Consider the following 19,424-nt stretch of genomic DNA (forward strand, 5'->3'; position numbering starts at 1 on the left):
GACTAGCATGATGTTTTTCAGAATGTCAAGACAATCAAGGTCTTCTTCAGACTGTATTGTGACAGAAAGTAAGAGAATCAACTTGGCCTTGGGGCAGGATAGTGAATACATACTGCTCTCCTTCCCATGTGGATATAGACTGCTTCTAATCCTCTTTCCTGATGTAGACTGAAAAGATCAAATGCTACATATCAAATGCTGGAGGCTATATTGATCTGCTGTAGTAAAGATACCACATCTAGGACAACAGCTACCATTGAGGCTATTACTTATTGTGGAAGTCTACTCTCATCATCCAAGATCAATCTGAATTTCTCAGTGGCCATACCAATGAATTGAATGGGAATGTGATGGGGAAAATCAACCTCTTTATTCTTTTTTTGTTGTTTTGGTTTTTTCTTGTTTTTGTTTTTGTTTGTTTTTTAATGCAATTTTATTGACATATATTCATATACCATACAAACATCCAAAGTGTACAATCAGTTGTTCACAGTATCATCATACAGTTGTGCATTCATCACTACAATCAATTTTTGAACATTTCATTATTCCAAGAAATAAAAATAAAAAGAAGAATAAAAATAAAAAGAACAATAAAAATAAAAAGAACACCCAAAACAACTCATACTCCTCTCCCCAGCCTCCTTTAGTCTTTAAGTGTTTATGGTGGCATTAATTTTTACAATGCCACCTAAGATATGGAATTGCTTCTGATTTAAATCTTGGCCAGGGAGTTGGCAAGCATTTTTAAAGGCCTCCACTTGGGCTTCTTACCATATGTGAAAGTTCTGGCAAATACTATGAATATACATTCCAAGTTTACATTCAGAAGCTAAGAAAATGATCAAAGAATCAGTGTGTGTGTGTCCACTGGACCAACTGTGACACAGAGTGAAACTAGAATTCCCTTATCACATGTCCTCAATATGCCCCAACTCTCATATGGGAGCCAATGAGACATTTGGACTCCCTGGTATCAATGTCAGCTCAAACCCTGTATCCAACAACCCTCAAAAAATCTTCATATTCCCCCTTTCCCCAGTATACAGTTATTCTAATCAATAACCATAGATCCCTTTGGAGAAGGATTGGGGAACTATTTATTGTACATACTTGAAGTGAGATTGCAGACCTTCTCCAAAGGGGCTTGACCTCCCTTTCAAAGAATGGGCTCTGGGTCTGAAAAGTGCCTGAGATGTGGAAAATGGGTGAAAATTCATGACTTTCTATTGCCTAGGCTGACATAAGCCTCTGCTCACCCACTCTTGGTATATTCTGGTTCCATAAGTCAAGCAAAACCCTTGTTGTCTGCTAATAAACCTAGCTTCTAGCAACATGGTCTCTTAGCTGTTAACACAATTCCCTTTGTGTCGAGGCTCCCTAGTTTCACTAGTTTTACTGCTCACTATGGTAAGCAACTCACCTTTCTTCTATTGATTACCTGCTGCCATCTGGCCTCTGCTATTCCAAAATCTTCATCCCCATTGTCAATAAAGAGTCTTGTTCCATGGCAATATCCCATACTGCCAACTCTTGCCTACAGAAGATAGCCTCCACTGAGCTCCTCAAGGATGCTATATACCCCTGACTAATGCATTCATTATTGCCTTAGGGAAGAGAGTGTCCCCTGGACTTTTCCAGAGAATATAGTCAGCTGGTCTCATAATCTCATGCCACATCTCTAAGCCCTCTGGCCTCCTTCCTCAATACTCTACCAGAAGAATTCCAGCATCTCCATCTAAGTTCCTACAGGCCACCGTCGTGTCCAAGCTTCACGGAGGTATCCCAGTAGCATCTTAGCACTGGCTGCAAGTGCTCTTACCAGACATTAAATTCTGAGCCCCTGGAAAGTATTCGTATATTAATAAACACTCCCTTACCTAGACTTTTATTTCCTCCCACCCACTCCCGTCTTGTTTCAAAACCTTCAAGATTCACTTCCACATGTATTTCCCTAGTGTTTACTCGTCCATATTAGCAATGCAGCTCTATTGGCAAAGAAGCCATTTCCTCCTGGAGCAGGGTCTGTGCTTCCCTGCTCAAGCTATGCTGAGACCTAACTCCAGTTAGTTTTTATACTTCTATGGAGACCTTGAGAGCTACATGTTAAAGATGGGAGAGCCACAAGATGGAAGCAGCCTGGATTCCTAATCACCACTTGGAAGAAAGCTACCACTGATCAGGAACATCCATTTTGGAAGCAAGAAATAAGCTCCTGTCCTGTTAAGATACTGAGATCTTAAGGGTTTATCTGCCATAGTAGCTGGTGTTACTTAACTAATGCAAATGTTTTCATTATCTTCCTGCCTTAAAATCCAGGACAAACTGTCCAAGACTCCAGAAGAAGGAGGAAAATTTCTGCTAAGCTTAAATTCTACCCCATGCCTCCTCATTTTCTGCTCCAGGATTAACTTCCTCCTAGGATGATTGAATTGGGAATGTCAGTTCCTTTCAAGTAAAATCTCACTCCCCACTCCCAGAGGCGTGATCCAGCCCTATGGCCCCAATAAGACAATTATCCAATAATCCAACATTAATACATTTCCCAAATCCTGAGTTATTCAGCCTTAAATAATACCATACATAGACCTTCAATGGTCCCACAGATTGGACTAGGCTGAACCTGGTCCAGTTTCTTCTTATTCCTTCACCAATATTTCAAAAACTCACCCATGCTCACCTTATTCCAAATAAAAGGTTTTTTGAATTAAAGGAGAAGGAAAAGGAAAGGAAAGGAAAAGATGGAGGAAGAGAAAGAGGAAAAGGAAGAAAAGAGGAGGAAAGGGAAAAGGGAAAAACAAGGAAGAGAAGGAGAACTGTTTGTAAAAGATGCTACTGTGCTACCTCTACCCACAAACTACCCACACTGGAGACCTCAGGATATGCCTCCTGTTTTGTCAGAGTACAGGTCAAGAAGTAGTATGGTGTCTCAGAAAGAACTCTAAACCTGGAGTCTGGATTCTGGATCTCATTTGACCACTCACTGGCTTTAAGCCTTGTCTACTCTGTAGGTCTTGGTTTTTGTATCTGGATACAATTCCTATATCCCAGGTCATATGAGCCAGAGGTAAGAATTAGAGAAAATAACAGCTCCCAAGAGACAGAAGTGGATTCCATCACTGATACCAATGCCACAGCCACTATTGCTGCCACTGAACCACTATGAGCAGTATTCAATCATTCATGCAGCAAATCTGTATTACATGAGCTGGGAAGACAAGAGTAACAAGGAAGCCATGACCCCTGCTGTCCAAGAGCTTACATTCTAGTGGAAGGAACAAGGTTCATCAGATAAGGAAACAAATTAGTGTATAATTGCAAACTGACATAGCTACTCATATTTTCTATGAGAGCAAATGAGGAATATACTGGCTTAAAGGCTTCTCTAAGGATGTAACACTTGAACTGACATCTAAAGCATGAGTAGGAGTTAACAGGCAAGAAGGAGAGGGTGGAGGAAGAACAATTCAAGCAGATGGTGTAATACCAAGGCTCCATGATGGGGGAAGAGGGATATGAAAATGTCGGTGGGAGGGAAAGACCCGCGTGGAGAGATCACAGAGGCCAAGAGGGAGACTATTGTGAAATGAGGCTGGAGAGGCAAGCAAGGGACAGACCCTGGGGACCTTAAGACCATAGCATAGTAAAGGTGTTGACCTTCCTGGTAACAGCAATACAAGGCCAGTGAAGGGATTTAGGCAAGGGAAGTAAGACTGGCATTTGGAAAGGATCACTCTGACTATGGTGTGGGCAATGGATGGGAGTGAGCAAGAGTAGAAGCAAAAAGTCAAGTTAGAAGCCCTTCACAATAAACTAGGTAAGAGATGATGGAGGCCTAGACCGTGGGTGTAAAAGCCCCAGGACTTGGATGACAGGTGGATAATAGGCTACCAGCACTGCTGCTGACATCTTATGCTCTCAATGTCTCATGAAATTTGCAAAGTTCCTTTTGCTTTGAACAATAGAATCTCATCTTACACAGGGGTTAGATTTTGAAGTCTGTGTATAAGACAAAAATTGCATATAGTCAAAAGTACCCTTGAAAAACTCTTAAACCACTCAGAATGTACAGTACACATGGGTTTGTTTATAAAGCTATGAACAGAAATTTTTAGGCACACTAAAGTTAGAGAGCCACTGAACTAGAATAAAGAAAGCAACAGAAGGAAAGCCCATATGCAAATGCCTGGGCATTTAAATCACTCTGACTTCAAGACAACTATTCAAACTCCAGGCAGTGAATGAGGAGAATAAGGGGGTAGGGAGAAGCAAAATCCATACAGGAGACAGGGGTAGGAATATTTTTAATGTTTCCACTTCCCTGAAATAGTTTTCAATTGAGTTTTAATATTACACTATTATAACTCTAGCACATATTAATATGAGTTGCTAATGTTAGTTGGCCCGTATTCAGAATTCCCACCCCAACATCTACTCCAGCCTCTATTACTTCTTCCCCGAAAGTGAGTTTCCCAAGACGCCTGCCCCTGTCCCACTCCAGTTCTCCCTAAATGTTAAGCTGAGCTCAGCTTGGTCTCAAGTCAGGACCCTTGTATCAGTCAGGATAGGCTAGGTCATGCAACCATAACAAAAAAAACAGTAATCTTAGTGGCTTAAAAACAATGGTCATTTCTTACTCAAGCCACTTGTGCATGTGGCTTGGTTGGGAGTTCTGCTATATGTCTCCTTACCCAAATGATGGAGCAAACACCATCTTCAAACATTGCCAGTCACCAAGGCAGAGGGAAAGAGGGCTCTGAATTAAATGCTCTGGCTCAGATGTTGTGCAAAACACTTCCACTTATAACTTATTGCCCCGAGTTAACCACTAAGGCTCCACTCAACCCCAGGAGGGTCAGGAAGTGCAATCTATGTTTTCAGCAGATGCAGCACCAGAAATATTTGACAAACAGCACTAATGACTTCCACATGCTCTAAATGTAAAATGACAAGAGAGGAGAGGCAAACTTTAATTGCCTATTCTGTGTTTGGCTCTGGGAGACCATGTAACTACGTGGCTCATTTTGAATAGAACGTACCCCACTCATAGCCCAGGTGCAAAGTCTGTGTCCAGAAATAGACTCCCAGACATCATTTGGGTCAGTTACCCTGGAAATTAAAGAGATGTCCCCAAGAGGAAACTGACAGCCTAGGACTTAGCTCCACTGCCTCTCCACCCACTGCCTCTCCACCCTCTCCCCAGGGTCCATCAGGGACCAAACCTGGCTTGAGGAAGATTGGGGCTCGAGATCACTCTGTCACCAAAGCTTTCTAAAAGCTCCTGGAAGTAGGATTCACTCCGAATCCCTGCCCTCAAGGAGAACCTACCCTAAGGACCTGTTACACACTATGGTAGACAGTTTCCAAATATGGTTGTCAACCACCTCCCACTTCCCTAAACCAAATGATGCTCCTCCTATCAAGAGGTAGAGTCTATGTCCCTCCCCTTGCTTTGACCAATAGAATGCAGCAGAAATGGGTTTCTAAACCTTCTAGGCCCAACCCTTAAAAGGAACAGTAGCTTCCACGTCTTCCCTCTTGGAGCCCAGCTGCCATACTGTAAGGAAGTCCAGGCTAGACTACCGGAGATTAGAGGCCACTTGGAGGGAGGCCTTGGAGGATGACTGACCATCTTGGAGGTTCCAGCCCTAGTCGAGCTCCCAGCTAAATGCAGTTACATGAGGGACCTCGGCTATACCAGATGGAGCTCAGTCAACCCATAAAATCATGAGAGAAAGATCAATCATCATTATTTCAAGCCGCTAAGTTTTGGAGTGGTATGTTATACAGCAATAGATAACCGAAAAACATAGTATCAGAGGTATATGCATGGTTCTGAGGGAGCCCAGGGAAGGAGAATCTAAGAACACCTTGAGAGGTATTTTAGACTGGGCTCCCTAAAAACAAGACTTTGAAACAGAGTTGTGGTGGACTGAATTAGTACCCCAATTTAGACATGTTCTTGGTCTCGATCCACATTCCTGTGTGTGGGAACCTATTGTAAACAGGATCTCTTGAAGATGTTGTTTTAGTTAAGGTGTGGCCTGATGGAATGAGGGTGGGCCTTAATCAGGATTTCTGAAGTCCTTTACAAGCAGAAGAAATTCAGACATAGAGAGAGAAAGCCACCGGAGGAGCCAGAAACCAGAAGTCAGCAGAACCTGGAAGAGAAAGGAGAGGACATCGTTATGTGATGGGAAAGCCAAGGGACCCAAGGATTGCCAGCCATCCAGAATGCCACCCACCCTAGGAGGAAGCAAGCCTTCTAGCCTGAAACCATGAGCCAAAAAATTCCTGTTGTTAAACTGACTCATTGTGTGGTGTGTGTCATAGCAGTCAGGAAAACCAAGACGAGGTATATCAGGAGGGGGTGAAGGTGGTGCCCTGGAGAGATATACCTATAAAGAAGTGAGGAAGCTAACCAGCAAGGTGCTTGAAACTGAGGCCTCGGCCAATGCTATGAGAAGCCCTGGAGGTGGGAAGGAAATTCAGAGTTGTTCCAAATTGAGGCAAGGAGGCTGGCCTTTATATCCCCTCCTCAGCCAGCATTGGCTGTGGACTGCCCCTACAAGGGGGCATAACCTTAGGCAAGGCAGCTGTTTGTGGCTGAGGACAGTCCCCATGGAGGGATGTAGCTGGGAGAAGTCCACAGCCAGTACTCTCAGGAGCCTGGGACAGCGGGACCAGCCCTGGAGAGGTGTCTAGGAAGAGAACACAATAGCTTCCACAGGAGACCTAGTGGCACTTCCACTGAGACAGGAAATTGTCTGGTGAAGTGAGGAAGTGTTGAGAGTTTCCAAGCAAAGGAAACAACGAAAGCAAAGGCAGAGACGTGGGAACATGCATGGCAAAGAGAAAGAGAAGAATACGCATAAAAAGTGGTAAGAGATGAAGCAACACAAAGCAAAAAAATTTGGAATTTATCTCGAGGCAGTAGGATCTAGTGAGAAGTTCTGAGCAGGCAGGGGCATGGTGAGATAACTGTTTCAGAAATCTCCCTCTGACAGTAGCATGGAAGGTAGCCCAGCCAGGTAGACTGGAGGCAAAGAGACTGACAGTGGTCAGGAGAGAAACGAAGGTAAACCCGGCTCCTGCTGCTATACACTGGCTAAACCCTGCAGCAGACCCAGCACTTCCCCAGCCAGGTTATGTTGTGACCTAACACAAGTTATTGGTCTGGTGTGGCTGGGGACGTGAGGTAGATCCAGGAGGAAAGGGGCGAGTACATAGTATTTGGCATCTTGCAAGGTGGAAGCCACTGCATCATCTTCAAGCGTTTTAATGGGAAGAGGAGGAGACACTCCACAGCCTCAGATGGGCTCAGGGGGACTTGAGGTTTCTAGGTTTTTAAGAGCATCACCAGGTGTCCCATCCCAAGTGTCAGGGACCTACTCCTTCCCAAACAAGGCCCTGAACAATCAAGGTACATACAACAGACTTGCTGGAGTTGAGAATTCAATTTTCTCCGGAAGGCTGCCACCCTTGTAATTGATTGTAGGCCTAGCCTCAGTTTTTCTGCTCTAAAGAGAAAGTTTCTTTATCTGATGGCAAGGAGGCCCTCTGGCTTCCACACTTCACCTTTAATGTGATTAATCACCCTCAACCTTCAATTGTCTTTTTCCATTGCATTGATAGCCCCCAGCAATGATCTTCTAATTTGATAGTCTTTATAATTACTCCTTCTTCCAACTGCCTCAAATGCCTGCAATATCGCACTCACCAGAGCATTCCCTACCATCAGTATCCCATCCCAGTTCACCATTGGTGAAAGTTTTAACAATTACACCGCTAGGGCAGGTTAGGACTTAGTACTCCACCTACAGGGATGGGTTCTCTTTACCAACTGGCCAGCATGTGAGTCAGCTCCAAAATCCCGTTTTAGAGTCTGTTTCCTAGGAACCACTCCTAGCACCAACTGCAGTAGGTCAAGTTCCCTAGAAACAGATCTAAGATGGAAACTTGCATGTAGAGGATTTATTGGGGTGATCTCAGGAATAACACCTGTAAAAGAGTAAGGGAAGCAGGACTGGGCAGAGGGAGAAGTCAAATTGTGATGTAATTGCAACAGAGGCCCTGGGTCAATCCCATGGAAAGCTCTAGAGCAGGTATGATCCTTTAGAGACGTCCCAAAATGAGACAAGAGGGCTAGGCTTTTGCCTCCAGGGAGAGGGTCATAATCTTGAGAGAGACACTTCCCTTTAGCCAAAGGCAATTCTTAGGGAGAGACTCAGTTGAATGCTGAAGGCCATCATTGTTCTGATTGGCTGGGATAGGGAGCATCTCTGTCCCAAACAGTGTGTGTGTGTGTGTGTGTGTGTGTGTGTGTGTGTGTGTGTGGAGAGTGGGGTTTTCCTGGAGACCATACCCTAGAATCCACCGCACCCAGAAGTGGTATCACAGAACTCAGGATGGAGAGTGGTGGCAGACTCAGTTGTTGTGAGGTCAGATAAGTGCCCACTAGATTTAACCACAGTACTGAGTTTAGGAAGTGAGTTCATTAAGGGGAGCAGCGCCCATGCAGGCAGTTAGCAGAAGACAGGGAGGGGGTGAAAGCTCTTTTGGCCTCTCTAGACTCCCCTAATGACAGACCTCCTGTGTGGGCCTAATGCCTGGGGCAAGTTGTCCTTTAGGAAAGCACAGCTTTGAGGTGGCCTTTAGCACCTCCATGCAAACATATGTACGGACCCCCACCTCTACCCCTCACACACAGGTGCATGTTGAGCTTTCCTGGGGCAGGGATTCCAGCCATAGGCTTGTGAGAAGATCTCTATCCTTACTGGACAAAAACAGAGTTTTGTGGAGCAGACTTCTGAAGAAACAGAGTCCACCTGTCCCTGTACACCTGCAAGGTCAAGGTAACACGCTGGGGTCTTGGTTTTGTCCTTAAGTCCAATCAGAGACCTGGTAGCAACTCAAAACAAGGGGATCCCCCAAGAGAGTAACAAAATCATCATCAACAATAATAATAGTTAATATTTATTGAGTACCAACTTGGTCCTAGGCACCTGCTAAGTGCTTTACAAGCATTTGCTCATTTCCTCCTCCCAAAATCTTATGAAGTCGGTACATCTATTATCCCCATTTATATATGAAGAAGCAGAGGCTCCGAAAAGTTGGGCAACTCAACCAAGGTTGCAAAACTGGCAGGGAGGGAATTGGGGTTGTGATTCCGAAAAGGTTGATGCAAGAGACAAGTGTGACATTGAGAAACAGGCAGGCTCGTTCATTCATTCATTGTTGTTTATTGAGAGCCTACTATGGGACAAAACTGTTCTAAGCACTTAGGAAATACCAGGGAGGAGTTCTCTGGAGATCCCTCGTGGGGCTCATTATCCAGCAGGAGAGAGGGACAATAAACAAGGACCAAGATACGTTTACTCATTTATATAGGTAAGAGGCGTAGTGGAAGCTGTGGTGTGGCACCCAGATCCTCCCTTTTGAGCTAAGGCCCTCAGCCCCGGCTGCTGGAAGTGTTGGTGGGCTGCAGCATTCAGGAGAGCCCGTCTCTGGTACTCCCCTCAGCGAAGGGAGCTGCTCCACCCAAGGTCATGGTCCCTCCCTGGGGAAGCCCACACCCAGGATCTCATCAATGAGGGAATGTAAAGGCCCTGCCCCCTCACCTCAGTGCCACTGGGAAAGCCCATCCCGGCTCCAGAGCTCGCCGGGGAGAGGCCTCTGTCCTGACCACATCACAATTCAACTTTTCCCTCTGTGCAATCTGCTTACTTCACCACGAGACACACACACACACACACACACACACACACACACGTTCCGCAATAAACTTCCTGCAAGCAAGTCTGTCTCCTGCTGTACCCAACCTGTGACAGAAGGTATATGTTCTGTGGGGAAAAAAGGAAAACCAGAGCAGGGTAAGGGGCATTGTAAGGGCAGGGGCAGCAGGTAGTAGAATTAAATAGGATATTCTAGATCTCATTAGCAAGGTGATACTTGAGCAAAGACTCAAAGGAAGCAAGGGAGTTATCGTGGTGGAGATCTGGGGGAAAAGCATTCTGGGGAATAGCGAAGAGCCCACGGCAGGAACACAGCAAGGAGGCCAGCGTGGATGGGGTGGGGTGGGTGAGGAGAAATGAGAGAAGTCAGGGGTGGGGTGGGGCAAACGGAGCAGAGCACGTAGGGACTTGCCAGTCCTCAGCTTTTTCTGTGAAAGCGAGCTGAGAAGTGATAGGATCTGACTTTAAATGTCCTCTGGCTTCTGGCTGCTGTGTAGAGAAGGGCAGGAGCAGGGAGGCCTGCTAGGAGGCTACTGCGGTAATCCAGTTGAGGGCTCCCAGCAGGGTGGTGGCAGGGACGTGGTGAGAAGTGATCAGATTACGAATACATTTTTAAAATACAGTCACTGTGCTTGCTGATGGACTGTATGTGGGAAGGGAGAAAAAGACAGCAGTCAACAAGGACTCCGAGGTTTTTGTGTCCTGAGCAAGGAAAAGGACTTTCCAAAGGCTGAGATGGGGGAAGCGTGCAAGCAAGGCAGGTTTGTGGGAGATCTGGGGCTCCACGTTGAACGTGTTGAGTTTGAGATGTACCGAGTATCATCCACAGGACTGAGCAGCCTGCCCAGCTCCTGAAATGGTAAAATTAATTTCGGTATAGCAGAGGGGTCCTGGAGACACGGGAGGCCTGGCTCCATGATCCCCTCGCCTGACATTCCAAGCTCCACTCCAAGCTTCCATGGCAGCCTAATTCTGTGAGTGACAGACATACAAACAGAGAGGGCTCTGTGTGACGATGAGGAGTCAAATGTGTGCATTCCAGGAGTGACTGGAGAGTGTATTTGGAGGTAAGCGAAGGAATCTGTGCAAAGAGAATGTGTCTCTGAGTATGGAAGCATTGATTGTATGTGTGGGAGCTTGTGTGTGTGCACGCTTCTGTGAGTGTATGTATGTGTGTCAGTGTAGGCTCAGGGGCTGGGCACGCTGGGCTGTGCAAGTATGTATATGAATGTCAACGTGACCCTGGCAGCTGGGCACACACCAACATGAGTCAGGAAATGATGCCGACCCAGGCCTGCCACACAGTAGACTCTGATAATTGTGGAATGTGCAGAATAAATGAATAAATGCCCTCCGCGTGCAGCACAGAGCTCCTGGGTCACCTGGAAGGTGGGGGTAGGGATGCCCCTTAGCCACCCTGAGCCACACAAGTCCCCTAGAAGCTCTGCACTGGGGGTTCTGGGACGTAGAGGTCCCTGCAGCTCTGCCATTCCACGCCCTCCTGCTCCCCCGGGGGCTGTTTTCGGCTGAGCTGGGAAAACTGCCGACACAGCTCAGGGGAGGGAGGGGGGTTAACTCTCCATTTGCCATTAAACATAATCAGGAAGAAATCTGTGTGGAGCCTGCTGCTCTGGCCGATAAGTGATTCCCCAGAACAACAGATAAAAGCCTGGCACTAAAGTGCAGCCAGAAATGATGTGTAATTGGGATGAAAGAATCCTTAAATCTGCACGCTGCTTTTAACTTGGGAGGCTTAAATTACAATTAATAGTTCCCTTGAAGAAGGCAGGAGGGGAAATAGAGGGATTCCAAGGCCTTGAGCTCAGAAGCCCCGGGCACCATTCTCAGCTCTTCAGGGGGCATGCCAGCAGTGGGGGGAGTGGTAAGAGGGAGGAGAAAGTTGTGGGTGGGAGGGGAGTCTTTTCAAGATCTCAGGCACCCTGATGGGGTGCATCCCGTTGCAGTTTGCAAATCTACTGGTTTCCAAACAAGCTCATCCATGCTCCTGGACCTTTGCCCAGTCCCCTTGCAGCACCCCTGGGAGGTTGTTAGCAGTCAAAATGCACCGTCCCCATTTTACAGATGGGGAAACTAAGGAGACACACCTGCTCTGGGTCACTGAGGTGCAACTAGGCCACCTGCAATTCCAGGTGTCTTGGATCCAAAGCTAGGAGGGGCCTGAGATTCTGCCTTATGATTCATTGGGGGAAACGATGGGAGGGAGCAATGGTGTACAGTCAGCAGTAGAACCTCAGTCTCCCAACTCCCAGTGAGCCCAGAGTTCTCGGAGAAGGGCTTGGGTCCCTGGACCAGCCACACAGCCCTTGCCCTCCTCACCTAGCTCCTGGGGGAGGTTGTGTTTACCTGAGGGCAAGTTTGCAGTCCTCCCTGCAGGGCCTGGGCTGCCCCTTCCCCCACATGCAGACTTGCCAGCTCTCCTGCCTCATGTGAGCTACAGCGCCCAAGACTTCCTCCTTCTCCAGTGTCACGCCCCCGGCTCTTCCTCTGGGGTCCTGCCCTTTTGGCTGAGCCGTTGACAGCAGGGCTATGGACAGGTGTTCAGGTACATGGCATCTAGACACAAATCAGAACCATAAAGCTAGCTCTCCTCCAGGAATGAGGGGCTGGGCCCTCGGAAGGGACCACAGACAGTCAGAGGGAGCCCTGAGAACCTCCTCGGCATTCCCAGTGCTGGCCCGGAGCACAGATTCCTGTGGTGGTGGGGATTCCAAAGCTCCCCACATATGAGCTCATGGATGGCTGTGTGCCCAACCCCACAGTTCAGGGCTTTGGAATGTGTCCTCAGGCCCTCTTCAGTCCCCCCATCTCGCCACGGCAAGTGCTGCTGCCTGCTTTTGGTCCTGCAGAGCCAGGCCCATTCCAGAAAGGACTTTTTCTAAGTTGCATCTGCACAGACATGCAAGCACCATACGTACACACACCTCTGTGTGCATGGGTGAGTCCATGTGCACCTGTCTCTATGCATGAGTGGGCATCCGTGTGCTTATTTGTGTGCGCATGTGTATGTTGTGTGTGTATATTCCGTGCATGAATAGTTTTAAAAGCACGCAGTGGGATCCGCTTGGGGCCCCGTGTAGCTGAGCCTTATTTATAGCTCTCTTCTGTCTGGTTCGTTTCCTCTAACTTCCCTGCAGAATGATATGAATGAAAATGACACTATTGACTATCTTGGTAACCATAAAAGACCTTATAGAAATAAGATTTTTATAGTTTGTGGACTGGGAGAATCAAAAGACTAAGAGTTATGGACTCGAAGGATAGGAGAGAATCAAGCCGAGGCAGCCAGAGAAGTCCCCGTGGTGGATCGTCTGTGGGTTTTTTTAAACAAACTCATATAAATAAAGTGATTGTCTTGAAAGAGTTATGAGAGCCCTGAAGCTGGTGGGCAATATCTCTGTGGCCTCTGCAAAGGCGGGAGGGCAGGCACAGCGCCTGCCTGAGAGGAAACCCTTGGTCTGAGTTCCTGCTTTTGGTTCCCCAAGAAAGGCTAGGAGGGAGCCGCGGGAACAAGGCTGCCCTCTCTCTCCTGGAGATCCGCAATATTTGGCAGCCTTGGGGAGAAGAGCCCCAGGGCTGATCCCCCTCTCACTAGTGTGGGTCTCTAGACCATGACGGGGTGGGGGGTGGGGGGCCTCAGACCCTGCCCAGCTTGTGCCCCCTCCACAGGCAAAGCAGGGACCCTCTTCACTCAACCCTCTGTAGGGTGCCAGCCCCCAAGGTTGAGCCTGCAGATTCTGGGTCAGCAGCCCCTCTAAGCTTGAATGGAAGGAGGCCACCCTCCACCCCATACAACGAAGGCTGATGTCCAAACCCTGCACAGAGACATCCCCAGATCCTTGTTGGGGAGCCTCCCACAAACAACAACTAGAGAGCCTCTGGCTCTCCCTGGTCGAGTTTTGGGTTTTTGAGCAAAACCCAAAACCAGTTCCAGGAAAATCTTTACCCGTGATTATTTGCATTTGCACCTTCAGATGAATCAGATCCTGTTCCTGGCCTCAAGGAGCTCCCTGTCTGGTTGGAAGGGTGAGTAGGGGAAGGGTGGACAGGAAGATATGCCTAGAACTCACTGATGCCTTGAAAACAGGGTACATTTTACCACTTAGGTACACACAGGTACACAGGTACTCAGATGTACAGATATGCAGATATACAGGTCACAGATACCCAGGTATGCATGTACACAGGTATAGATAGAGAGCAGTGTTGAGAGCTGGTGATGAAACTTCTGGTTTTATTCATTCCAAGAAGCTGGTCCTGGGCCCTGGGCACACAGCTAAATCAGACACAGTCCCAGCCCTAAGAAGGAGTTCACACCCATTGGGAAAAGGGACACCAACACAGGTGATGACAAGGCAGTGTGTTAAAGGCTGAATTATACAAAATGCCAAAAGATCGCAGATGATCTCTGCCTGGGGAAATCAGGGAAGGCTCCTCAGAAGAGAGGACATTTCAGCTGAGCCTCCAAGGACAGGTAGGAGTCTACCAGAAAGTAGGGAAAAAAATGCATGCCTGGCAGAGGAAATGGTGAGTGCAAAATACAAGGTGTGTTGTGTTTTTGGATTGCTGGCCAAGGGGAGGGAGAGGTGAGATTGGAAAGGAAGTTTGGGGGGCAGGCCTTCTTTATTCTCCAGGGTCCTAGGTTTCATTCTGCAGCATGGAAGCACTTTAGGTGGGGCAAACAATGGTCAGACTTCAGAAGGATCACAGTGGACACAGAGAAGTCAGGGAGCAGGGCTGACGCGACCCAGCGGTCAAGGCAGAGGCAGTGACATTCGAGAGGGACAGATCACCGAGGCTGAAAGTCAAGGGAAGGCAGGAAAATCTCCTCCGTGGCTTTGCATCGGAAGAGTGTTCCGAGTTGTGCTGATGGATTTTTCAGACAAAGAGCCGACAGCACACTTAGCAGCCGACCAGTCATCAGCCCAGCTTCCCTGGCGCCTCCCCTTCTCCCTCCCTTCTCCCTTCTCATTCCAGGTCCCCGCACCCGGTCCCAGCCCTCCGGGGCAACACCGTGCCCTCTTCCACAGTGAAAGGAACAATTCTGAAAACCAGACAGAAGCCACACCATCTGGTGGGGCAGCCTATCAGAAATACCCGCCAGGCCTGAGAGGCCACCCTGTCTCTTGTCTCCTACACCCAGGGACTTGGGGACATGAGGTGAGGGCCAAGGCGTGCCTGTGGCACTTGTCAATGCCCTGACTCCTTGTCTGCAGGCATCGATTTCTCTCCTTCCTGACCTTTCAGGAGAGGCGTCCTGATTTCCACGCCCGGTCATTACAAAACCAGTGGTGGCGACTGGACGAGACCCAGCCCCCCTTCCTCCAGCACCTTCGGGCTGCATCTGGGAGAGCAAACTGTGTGTCCGCTGGCCGGCGCTGTCATCCGTGGGCCCCACGTGTCTGCAAACAGGCGAGCAGAGCCCGGCTCGATTCACACTGACTCGAGCCACAATGCGAGTTTATGGTTCTTGATTACACCCAGCAGGGAGGCCTTGCTAGTGATGAGAGAGAAAATATTCAGCAACCTGTCTTTGCTATGTGCTGATCTCTTGGAGAGAGGGAGAGCAAGAGGGAGTGGGGGAGGGGCCTGGAGAGAGAGTGGTCTGTGATGCGTGAGGGAGGAGAAGGTAGTTTTTTGTGTGCTTTTTTTCCAATCCAGGGCCCCCCCAAACTACCTCAAGATTTCCTCTTTCTCATCAGTTGTTTCTGTGTTGGTAACTTTGAGCCAAATGATTCCATTCCTGTGGTTCTCTGCAAGTTGGTGAAAAGTTTGGAAGGGCGCAGGCCTGGGAGAAGGCATCCTGTGTTCAGCCCTGGCTGAGCCTTTGCTCAAAGCTGGGAGAGAGGAGCTGGACAGAGCCTGGCCCCAGAGGCTCCTGGCTTAGCCCTCTTCTGGAGCCCTCTTCTCTTCACAGCACCTTTGGCATTCTGCTTTACACTCAAACTGCATCTGTTCTCGCTCAGCACCCAAACATGGTGCCTGGTATGTCATCGGTGCTAATAAACGAACACCTGGATGAATGGGCTGTATCTTTTCTCCCTTCCTAGGCTGAGATCTCTTGTGCCTCCCACAGCCCCAGTCCAGTAACACGTACAAAGTCAGCACCAATTATACTTTTTGGATAAATGAGTGACTGGATAATAGATTCCATACCCTGCAGGGCTTTGGCACTCTAGCTGAGCTGCCCTCACTCTGCCTGCTATTTCTGAAGTCATTCTGGTTTTAAATGATACATTGTCTGCCCCCCAGAAAGGGGGATGTTGGAGGAGGAGAGGGGACATTTTGGGAGACTACATTTTTGGTTGTTCTTAATAATTGATGGGAACCAGAGTTTTAAATTGCTGGATTTTAAAGTACCTCCCAGTGGATGACCATTGAGTGTGTGGGGGGTGGACAAGAGAGGAGCCCCCCAGGTTTCCACCAGAACTTCGAGTTCGTCTTTCCCAAGGTTTCAGAAGGAGTCTGCAGGCTAACTGTGTTTCCTTTCTTCTCTCCCGCAACGAATTCCCTTGTTCCTCTCTCCACTCTCCTCAACTCCCTAGGGCTCTCCCATGGCCCAGTCAGGATTGCTGTCAGTCTCCTTACTTGGGGTCTGGGAAGGGAGGGGCATTGCAGAAGAAAAAGAAGTCATCCTTGTCTTTATATAAACAGCAGGACCCTGGCCTCCAGGCTCTGTGTCCTGGGATCCCATCTCCCAGCAAGGAGGGAGCCAGAGACCAGTTGGGAAGCAGGGTGGAGGCCAGGCCAGCCATCACCAGCAGTAAAGGGAAGCCCCCTACCCTCCTCCACCCCCCAGGAGCTTTGCACAATCTTCAAAACCTGCAAACTTGGTGTCTCTGCCCAGTTAGACCTCGGGCATATGGTCTACCTTGAGGCAGGCTGAGTCAGCAAACTGGGCTCTCCAGGCGGCCAGGGGCCCCAGGAGATCTGCCCAGGCCCCAGCGGTGGCCTGCTGCCTGCCCAACCTCCCTTCCCCAGGGCTGAACCCCACGGCTACCGAGAGCCCATGTCAAACATCTCCCCTTGCCTCTGGCTCTGTAAAGCTTGGTACTACTGAAAGAGGCGGGGGGAGCACCACAGGGACGATGCCCAAGCTCCGAAACTTTACACTGAAAGTTAATCCGCTGAAGCGTAGCCCAAAATAAGCGCACTGCCTAATGTGCCGGGAACTGCCGGTCGCAAGGCCAGACTGCTAGCGGATGTCTGTGCATCTCCGCCCGGAGCCCGCATTTAGCGCCAGCGAGGGAGTCTGGGCTGGAGCGTTGCTTTCACACCGACTCGAGCCGCGAGTTTATGGATCTTGATTGCACCCAGCAGGGAATCCTTTTTAGTGATGAGAGAAAAAATATTCAACAACCTGTCTTTGCATTGGGTGTGTTGGACACACTTCCCTGCTTCGGAATCAGACATATGTAAGTTGTGGGAGTAGAGCTGCTGTCAGCAGGCCAAAAACACTCCTCTCCTCTCCCCTCTTCTCCTCTCCTTTCCTCTCCTCTTCTCCTCTCCTCTCTCTTCTTTCCTCATCTCTCCTCTCCTCTGCTTGTCCCTGTGAAAGGGGGGTGAGGGGGCCGAGAGGGGCCCCTGACAGCCCCAGCTCCTCGGGGAGAGGAGAGGCAGCACCCCCCCCCCGCCCAGCGAGGCTCCCACCCCAGCACCTCCACCTCCTCCACCAGGTCCCGGGGCCGCCCGCCTCCCTCCAGGCCTGCAGTGAGCACGGCTGGGCAGTCTTCCGGGAGCCGGGCTACCGCGTGGGGCCCGCTGACTGCAAGCCCAGTAGAATATTGTATTAGTTGGTTGTGAGCTGTGTTCCCGTCAGGGTATCTGAGTTTCACAGAACAGACGGGGTGAGAGTTTTTGTGCTATATCCAGATTGGCTTAAAATAATGTCGTTTTGTAGCTTATTAAACCACAGAAACTACACCAAAGTCATCGACGCGGTTGCCAGCAAACTCTCTGAGCTGGAGTTGGGGTAAGAGCCCAGCGTGGCCCAGGGGTCAGGCCCCTCAGCCCAGGAGGTGCTGAGGAGGTAGGTGGACAACAGGAGCTGTGGGAGGAGAAGGGAAGCGGTCATCTTCCCCCACTGCCTTTCTTGCCCAGCTTAGATCTCTCCAGGACCTGCACGTTGCCCTGCCCTGACCCGAGTCCTCCTCTGGGACATCTGAGAGAGCTTGGGGACCACTGTGCCCTGGCCACAGTGGCAGCTTAGAGCTGAGGTGCGGCCCCGACAGGGAGAAGAAGGGGGCTGAGGTGGGCACTGCCCGAGCAATAGCAGGTCCAGACCCTATCTGGGGAAGTCTGTGTCTAAGCAGAGTTGAGGGGGCATCTGAGCATCAGCTTGTGTCCTGGTTTGTGGTCTTGTTCTAGGTCTGAGGCAGAAAGACCCACCCTGGGGAATTGGCCAAAGGAAGGGGCCTGACAGGGGTCAGAGGAAAAAGGGAATGGAGCCGGGACAACCAGGCAACCAGATTGGGAATGAGGGTGGGATGCGAGGAAGAGGTGCCCTGGTGTAAAGGCCCACCGGTGCCCCTGCCTGGCCAGAAAAGCCTCCCCCTTCTTGCCTGACAGACTACCCCCCACCCCCCGCCACGTCCCAAAAGAATAGCTATGTCCCCCACCTGTGGAGAAGGTAGTAACAGGAGAGAAGGTATTTCAGGAGACTTGGGCAAGGAGAAAAAACTGTAGCAGCCCCTGGTCTTTGTTATCCTGCATTGATTTGAATAGTCATTACAAGTTGCCATGCATTGGCTTATCTAGTTTATTCTTCACAAGAAGCCTATGAGGTATGTGCTGTAATGATCCCTAATTGTCAAGTGAGGAAACTAAGGCTCAGAGAGGCAGAATGATTTGTCCAAGAACACGCAGCTAGGAGAACGGTAATGCTGGGATTTGAACCCCCACCTATGTGCAGAATGAGAATTCTAACCTCTGTAAACAAGGTTTCTCCAGCATTTGAGATTTAAGAATGAATGATGTACAGCTCTATTTGTCATACAATCCTCTGTTTGAGTCTTTTAGAAATGGAAAGCCTAAACATCATGAAAAATAGTCAAAGGGAAATCAATCACCCCCCATTTCCTGGTTTGTCCAGGGAGCCAGGCCTCTGATCTCCTACCTCCCCAGTCCCTGCTGCCCATCAGGATAGAATCTAGGGCAAATCCAAATCTCTCCAGGGCCAGGCAATACCCAGACCCAGGGGAACATGTCCTGACCACTTCTCAGGGGCCCTGCTGGACAGCCATGTCCCAGCCATCAGGCCACAGGCTCCCCTGCCCTCGTGAGGGACCCATGAATGTAGCAGCAGCTGCTTCTCCTCCCGTGTCCCCTACTTACCCAGGTGTCCAGGCTCAAAACCTAGGAGCCATTCTCAAAGACTCCTTCCCCTCACCCACCCCCAATATCCAGTCTATCCCCAAAAACAGAGGCTTCTATGTCCTAAGTAGCATCCCCTCATCTCCACTCCTCCCACCCCTACCCCAGCCCAGGCTTCATCACCTTTTGCCTGGGTTGTTGCATCATCTGCTCATGGCCTCCCTCCCTCCCGTCCTCCCCAAGCCAAGCTGTAGAGTGGGACTTCCAGGGCGATCGAGCCACTGCCCCGAGTAAAGCTCCTATCCGGGGCGCCCACTTCGTATGCTCTAGCTGGTGGCCTCACAACTTAGCCTGGCCTGC

The sequence above is a fragment of the Choloepus didactylus genome, chromosome 2, assembly GCF_015220235.1.
Source record: "Choloepus didactylus isolate mChoDid1 chromosome 2, mChoDid1.pri, whole genome shotgun sequence".
NCBI lineage: Eukaryota > Metazoa > Chordata > Mammalia > Pilosa > Megalonychidae > Choloepus > Choloepus didactylus.